The following is an 8,900-nucleotide window of genomic DNA, read 5'->3' as shown; positions in this document are numbered from 1 at the left end:
TCACTCTGTATGGTTCGTACTGCTACGTGACCATGCCTTTTGGCCTGAAGAACGCTAGTGCCACCTACCAAAGGTGCATGTAGCAATGCTTCGCCGACCAAATCGACCCGCTCGATCAGCCTGATCAGGCCGAATGGCCGAAACCAACAATCATCATCTATGTTGATGACATAGTGGTCAAAACAGCTCGAGCGTGCGATCTGATCACAAACTTGGCTGCAACGTTCATGAACCTTCGAAGGTTCAACATCAAGCTGAACCCTGAAAATGCGTTTTCGGGGTTCCAAACGGGAAACTGCTCGGGTACATCGTATCCAAGTGCGGCATCGAGGCCAACCCCAAAAAGATCGTAGCCATCTCCAACATGGGCCCCATATGCAACATCAAGGGCATGCAGAGGCTCACCGGCTACCTGGCTGCCCTAAGCCATTTCATCTCCTGGCTCAGCGAACGGGGGATGCCACACTACAAGCTCCTCAAAAAGACAGACGCCTTCGTCTGGACTAAGGAAGCCCAATAGGCTCTCGAAAGCCTCAAAATGTCCCTGACATCTGCCCCAATCCTCATCGCTCCTAAACAGGGAGAACCCCTCTTCCTCTACGTCGTGGCAAGTAACCATGTGGTGAGCGCCGCCCTGGTCATCAAGAGAGAGGAACCGGGACACCAGCTCAAGGTATAGTGACCCATATACTCCGTCGTAGAAGTACTTACTGACCCCAAGGTCCGGTACCCCTAGATGCAAAAACTCCTATATGCCATGCTAATGGCAACCAGGAAGCTCCTACACTACTTCACCGACCACGAAGTCATAGTCGTCACTTCGTACCTGCTCGAAGACATCATCCGCAACCGCAACGCCGTGGGACAAATCTCCAAGTGGGCACTTAAACTCATGGGCCATGACATTAGATATACCCCCCGCATCGCTATTAAGTCTCTGGCTCTTGTGGATTTTGTTGCTGAATGGATAGAGGTCCAGCTACTGACCCCAGACGTCACCCACGAGTACTGGACAATGTACTTTGATGGGTCCGTAATGGCACCCGGCTCGGGGGCCAGAGTGGTTCTAATCTCCCCGGATGGGAGTAGGCTCCGCTACGCCATTCACCTCCACTTCTTAGCTTCAAACAATGCCACAGAATACGAGGCCCTTATCAACAGACTCCGCATCGCCATCGAGCTCGGTGCTACATGACTCTACGTCCACAGCGACTCAGAACTAGTCATTGATTAGGTCATGATGGAGTCCTCCTGCAAAAGCCCCGTTATGACAGCATACTACCAAGAGGTGCGCAAGCTCGAGGACAAATTCTAGGGGATTGAACTGCATCACGTCCCTCGAAGGGACAACATTGCCACTGATTTCCTCGTGAAACTAGCCTCCAGGCAGGATCCGTCCCCAAGCGGGGTCTTCATCAATGACATCCACGAGCCGTCTGCCCATATCCTAGAAGGTCTGACCCAAACACACCCCGATGCCTAGCCGGTGCTCAGGGGCTCCAACCCCGATGCCCGGCCAGCACCCAGGGGCTCTGGCCCTTGTACCTCTACATCACACGCGAACGTCGCCATACTGGCACTCGATCAAACTGACTGGCGAGTATCGCTACTCACCTACCTCCTCAAGGAGGTTCTCCCACATGAAAGGACTGAAGCCCAATGAATCACTCGATGCACCAAGACCTTCGTCGTGCTCGGTAACGAACTCTACAAATGGAGTTCATCAGGGGTACTCATGAAGTGCATCCCTGCCAGCCGGGGGAGGCAGATCCTCCTCGAGGTCCATGCTAGGATCTATGGGCATCACACGGCCCTAAGGTCTCTAGTTGGAAAAACCTTTTGCCAAGGTTTTTACTGGCCCACCGGGCTACGAGATGCGGAGGAGGTTGTCCGTAGGTGCGAAGGATGCCAGTTCTACGCTCGGCAGACCCATTTACCGGCGCAGGAGCTCCAAACCATCCCAATCACCTAGCCATTCGTGGTCTGGGGTCTTGACATGGTGGGACCCCTCAAAAAGGGCCCAGGCAGCTTCACTCACCTACTTGTAGCAATCGACAAGTTTACCAAGTGGATAGAGGCCAAGCCCATCACCAACATCCGCTCGGAAGAAGCGGTCAAATTCTTCCTTGACATCATCTAGCGGTTCGGCGTCCCCAACTGCATCATCACTGACCATGGGACTAACTTCACCGGGAAGAAGTTCCTAGACTTCAGTGACGGGTACGGCATCAGAATCGATTGGGCCTCGGTCGGACACCCACGCACCAACAGTCAGGTCGAGCGTGCTAATGGCATGGTCCTCCAAGGACTCAAGTCATGCATCTTCGACCGACTCAACAAGTACGTCAGGCGATGGGTTGCAGAGGTCCCAACGATCCTTTGAAGCCTGAGGATGACCCCAAACCGATCCACGGGATTCAAACCTTTCTTCCTGGCTTACGGAGCCGAGGCAGTATTGCCCTCTGACCTCGACCATGGCGGACCAAGAGTGAAGGCTTTCGACCATGACCGAGCTGCGGAGGCTCAACAAGACACAGTCAACCTGCTCAAAGAAGCCCATGAGATGACCATCATCTGCTCCGCCCGCTACCAACAAACCCTCTGTAGATACCACGAAAGGAAGATCAGAGGAAGGATACTCGAAGTCGGTGATCTCGTACTCCGGAGGACTCAATCAACAAAGGAAAAACACAAGCTCTCTTCACCATGGGAAGGACCCTATACGATAGCCGAAGTAATCCGACCAGGCACCTACCAACTGGAGGACAACAATGACAATGTTCTCAATAATACCTGGAACATTGAATAGCTACGTCATTTCTTCCCCTAAATTTGGTCTAAACCGCTTCTTAGTTAGAGCATGCTCCCATAAAAGCACCCCTGCCTAAAACACTTTTAGCCCAGGTCGCTCGGGGGCTCCATAAGTGTACAATATCGAATATTACCTCTCTTTCTTTTTTTACTATCTTACGATTAAACAACTTTTTCCCCAAAAACGGAAACACATTCCATTCCTCTGATTACCTTACGTAAATCTATTCTTACTCCCAACTGGACGCACCCCGCCTTTTCCTATGGGTACGAACAGCCAAGCCTCGTGGGCCACGCCCCGGGCTCCCAAGGTCACACCCTATGAGACAAACGGGCAGGTACGAGAATGAAAGGGTAAAAGCAAAAGTTATGCTAAGATAAACACAAAATGATGTTGTGGTTCTGTCACAAGTGCAGCACGAATGTACTCATTGATATAGAAAACTGTTCACACGGGGACTCACCCACAAACTTAACTATTACATTCTCTACTGCTACAAATACTACTATGGCCACTTAATGACATCGCCTGGAAGCCAAAGAAGAAACCAGATGCAACCACCAGGGACCCGCTCGGCTCCGCTCCTTCGACTTTGGCAAACGCAATAGATGCCTCTAGGGCATTGCACCTATAGATGCTCAGCAGAAGAACATGGAGCTCCTAAACTTCTCATGCAGTCGAGGCAGCTCCTGGGTAGGGGTGCCACTACCAAGGTATGGTCACCATGGCTAGAAGAAATCTCATCAAACTTTATGAACTGACTGACTTGAGCAGCTATAGGCACGGAAACCTCCACCGGCACAATCGTGAGTAACCTCCCCTCTGACGAACCCCACCCGGTAAAGATCCACCAGAGAAAATTCACACATGGCTCCATCCTAAAGAAGGCCTCATAGATCAGATCTAGCATCATCCGCGGCGTCCCCTAGTCTGACATCACACTCCAAGTTCACAAAAGGATCTGTAAGTCCTCCCCCTCGCTCACTCTCTCTCTCACTTAGGAACCACCACGGCATATAGGCACTCTCGGTGAGAAGGAATAAGGAAGAGAGACAATAGTTGGAGAATAGGCAAAGGACTGCGATGGAGAGCCCTCTCCCTCCCCCTATTTAAAGAAGAAAAGCAGATGATTAGAGCGCAAAACTCTGCCCCCATTCAATGTGGATGGGAAACGACGGGACACACCCTGGCCGAAGGGACACACACTGACTGACGAAGCAATGCTGGGTCAGACAGAATGTTGCCTGGCAGGGCGAAACGTGGCCTGGGAATGACCCACCACTATCGCACAACCGGGCACAAAAACCAAAGCATCACCACACGTGGGCGGCTCCCCACTTCCCCAGGATGGACCTGGGGAGACCAAAAATGAAATCTCCGCCGGGAGACCAACCGCCCCCCTGAGTCGATCGAGTCACTCAGTACCCACACCGAGACATAGGTAGGAAGAGAAGGGACACCCCATGTAGGCCATGCCGACTCTGTCACGAACGACGAGCATGGGTCCCGGTCAGACGTTTCTGACTAAAGCTTTGCAAAACCCCGTCATTCCAGTCGTTAAGGTAAACACTATCAAAACCCCCTCTATTCCTTTATATAACTCATTCATACATCCATATGCACATTCATCTCATACATCTGTACCCCCTGGACAGTTAGGGCATGAACCGCCCGGGGCTCAGGAACTAAGCAACGCACGTGCAGCGAAATGCATCAGAACGCTCCGTGTTGCGTCACGAAGCGGTGGTTTGCCTCATTCGACATGAGCAACCAAACAGAGCTAGGGGAGAAAACTGTAGATGAGCACCATGTGGCCCTAGCCTGGTCCGGCAGATCGGGTCATCTCAACCTTCTCGTTCGATCCTGAACCTCTCACCAGGCCCACAGAATCTCCATCGAGGGGAGGCCGTTAGGCCACCCGGGTCGGTCTCTAGAATGACCTAGGCATTTGTCAGGTTGCAGGTAAAGGAGTAGTGGAATGTCACAAGAGGGCTATGCTGACCCCGTCACGAATAACGAACCCAGATTCCGCTCTATCACACCCGTTAGCGAACTCACCGAGCCAGTCTTCGAGCCTGAGCGATCGGAACAAGCGATGAAACTTAGCCCCTCCGGTCATGAGGAATCGAGGATGGGGTAACGCACATAACTCACATTGACCCCCATGAAGGCCCGATAGGGCTTGGGGGCTCAAGATAAATGCCAAGGACAGTGACCTCAAACTCGCCAGATCCATGACTCCGACTCGCCCGATCCCATGGCGTGCACCGATGCCAGGATCCACGAGCATCACCTCGTCTAATCTTTAACCAACTAACTACGCTTTGGCTTCAAATGGCTTCACTTCCGACTGCGCTCCAATAAACCTGGGACTGTGACTCCAAACTCGCGTAATGGCTTCAAACGGCTTCACTTCTGACTGCGCTCCAATAAATGTGGGACCGCAACTCCGAACTCGCGCAATGGCTTCAAACGGCCTCACTTCTGACTTCACTCTAACAAACCTGGGACCATGACTCCGAACTCGCTTAACGGCTTCACTTCCGACTGTGCTCCAATAAATCCTAGGACCGTGACTCCAAACTTGCGTAACGGCTTCACTGCGCTCTGGGACCGCGACCCTAAACTCACGTCATACGGCTACGAAGCTCTGGCTCAACCAATTCCTAAACTAACTAAACTAACTTTTGATCCACGGTGTGCACCGACGCCTAGGTCCGCTCGTGACTCCACCTCGACCGATCCCCTAGTGCACATCGATGCCAAAGATCAGTGAGCTCTATCACATCTGAACCAAGCTATCTCCATCCGTGGCGCACACCGACGCCAGGGTTTGTCCCGAACTAACCTTCTCACCCAATCCACGGCGCGCACCGATGCCAGGATCAGTAAGTTCTGTCTCAAATCCAATCCCCATGCCTAAACACCTCGGCTACACAATGATGTCGTGGTTAACAAAATTCTGTCTCAAACTAAAAACATGCATGCCCGCTGAAACAACACCCCACCAGATGGTTTTGCCCGAACCACCCGGGGGCTCAGGGGCTACACCCGCGGGTGCGCTCGTGCGCACCCGTCGGCAAGACAAAAAATTCCCAGATGATTTTTCTCAAATCGCCCGGGGGCTCGGGGGCTCCTGTCGGGTTCATAAACCTGGGGTCCCTCGGGGACTGGCTTCCACACTAGGTCTCGGCCCAGGAGAACATCATGTAGTTCATGGGTTGGCCCAAGAGTCAAACACAACGGGCCGGAGGGACAGTCCGGTCGCCGACCGGAAGGTCTACCTAAAGGAACAAACGCCCGCTCAACAACTTCTTCGGCCCACCTCTCCGACCGGAGCACTCGCTTTGGACACCAGTCGCCTCCGGGCGGCCTCTCCGATCGGAAGGCCTACCTCGAGCCTACTTCTGACTCTGACCCGCGTCTCTCTGACCGGGGCACATAACAACCCTGCTCACCGCTCTACTCCGACTGGCGCAACCGAAGCCGACTAGGACCATCCAACTGGGGACGCCTGCTCGGTAGGGACTAGGGACGAATAGAGAAAGCAGCACACGAGTCAAACCATAGTACAGGGACCATACCCTATACGCCTGTGGGAATAGTGTTCCACAACCACCCTGACACAAATAGTATATAGTATTGTAGGCACCGACATTTATCCCTATAGTGTTGTAGGCGCCGAGATTCACCATACCCGGTAAATTTGGTGAAACTCCTCGCATGCCTCTGGGCAAACAGTATTTTGCAGGTACTGACATCAACCCTTCCTAAAGAAGACAACGCAACCTCCCACGTGCACCTAACATTCTACAGTGACATCAATAGTGTTGTGGGCGCCTACCATTATCCACTCCTCATCGACATGGGCAACAAGGCTTAAAAGCATCCGTACCCTCTCCCTCTCACCTGTAAAGCCATCCCCTTCATCTATAAAAGGGAATGCACTCCCTGCAATGGGAGGTTGGGCCAAATCATCCAAGCTCAGTTCCTTTAGATTCATTAGTCCAATAGCTCACAATCACAGAACCGCCAGGTTTGGATCTCAAGCACACGCTTGAACACTTAGCTCATAGCAGAGTTCCCATCGCTCTCGGCCCTTCCAACTGGAGCCGACTAGGCCTCTGGTGCCCCCCATCTTTCTCTTTCTCGTTTGTAACCCCACTACAGACTTTGAGCACCTAGGCTCAGGAATAAAGTCACCGACCAACCCAAACTGGACGTAGGGCACGTTGCCTAAACCAGTATAAATCCTGTGTCATTGTGTGCTAGACCACCTCCGATCACAACGTATGGCAAAACTACAAATATTCACTAGTTGGTCACTTTCTGTACCAACATATGCTCAAGTGTTTCGGGGACCTCATCGGGTGAACCGTTGAGGCCTACATTGATGACATCATGGTCATGTCCAAATAGGCTAACCATCTCATAGCCGATCTTGAGCAGACCTTTGCGAAACTCTGAGCAAATGGCATCAAACTCAATCCCAAGAAGTACGTTTTTGGGGTCCCAAGGGGCATGCTACTTGGATTCATCGTCTCCAAATGTGGCATCAAAGCTAGCCTAGAGAAAATCTTGGCCATCACTAGGATGGGCCCAATTTAGAACATAAAGGGAGTACAATGAGTTACAGGGTGCCTCACCGCACTCAGCCGCTTCATCATGCGCCTTGGCGAACGAGGTCTCCCCCTTTACCGACTTCTGAAGAAAGCCGAACACTTTGAATGGACATCTTTGGCCCAGGAGGCACTTGACATGGTCAAATTGCTTCTGACGAAGGCTCCGATCCTAGTTCCTCCTACCGATGGAGAACCCCTTCTGCTCTACATTATGGCCACCACGCAAGTGGTTAGCGCCGCCCTGGTAGTGGAGTGGGAGGAAGAGGGGCACACCCACAAAGTACAATTCCCTGTGTATTTCATCAGCGAGGTCCTATCTGACTTAAAGACCCGGGCGGTAACAGCCTTTAGTCCCGGTTACCACGCCGAGACAATGATCCCGAGAGTAAAGGTGGAACCTTCAGTCCTGGGTCATCGAGCCGGGACTAAAGAGGGACCTTTAGTCCCGGTTGGTAACACCAACTGGGACTAAAGGCCCTCCAGCCGAGCGAACCTGGCGCACCCTTTAGTCCCGGTTGGTAACACCAACCGGGACTAACGGTTCACCCTTTAGTCCCGGTTGGTAACCCCAACCGGGACTAAAGGTTCCTTTTCTTTTTCTTTTCTTTTTGTTTAATTTGTTTTCAGTTCAGTTACACATATTTGTTTAATATATAATATGTTTTTATGTACCTATTCTACGCTGCTAATATAAATACACGCATGCGTATAATTACATATAATTCTCATCTTGAGCATTATTATATTCGAATAAAGTATGAAACTATATATATTATAGATATATATATATATACAACACTTTCATAATCTTGTTTTCGAAAATAACGATATCAACAAACATTTAATTTACATCATTTATTCCTTAAGATCAAAGTAGAACTTGCCATTGGGATTTAGCACTTTTTCTAGAAGATATCCTGCTATTGACTCTTGAACTGCTTTCAGATGGTCTTTTTGCATGACCCTTCGTTTCAACCATTCAGTCTTGCATTTGAAATAAAAGGAAAAGTATTAATACACATATATGTATATATATTCATTTAAAAATAAATAAAAATTGATATATACGTACTCTGAGGACATCTTCAGGAGTTCTTCTTATGTGCGCAGTGATAAATTCACAAACGTAGTATCCACACAAGTTATTACCTGGTTCCTGCCGCAAACACCACTGTACGAGAAGAAGATTATTCTCATCATCTCACACGTAAATTAAAGTACGATATAGTAATTAAACACGTGGGGAAGTGTATATAGTACAACTTACTGGTATTTCAACTACATTAAGTGGTGCCTTGCAATCCTTGCGATGTTGCCGAATAAACTCTTTCCAAACCCTGTGCGACCAATAATGTACGATCGTTAATAAATTATGGCAAAGTCTATTCAATAATAGTTGTGCGCGAGAGATCGAAATTACCCCTGGATAATGTCTATCATATCTTGGTATAGTGCCCGTTCTTTTC

This window comes from Miscanthus floridulus, chromosome 4 (genome assembly GCF_019320115.1).
Source record: "Miscanthus floridulus cultivar M001 chromosome 4, ASM1932011v1, whole genome shotgun sequence".
In the NCBI taxonomy this organism is placed as follows: domain Eukaryota; kingdom Viridiplantae; phylum Streptophyta; class Magnoliopsida; order Poales; family Poaceae; genus Miscanthus; species Miscanthus floridulus.
This window is presented reverse-complemented; position numbering follows the sequence as displayed.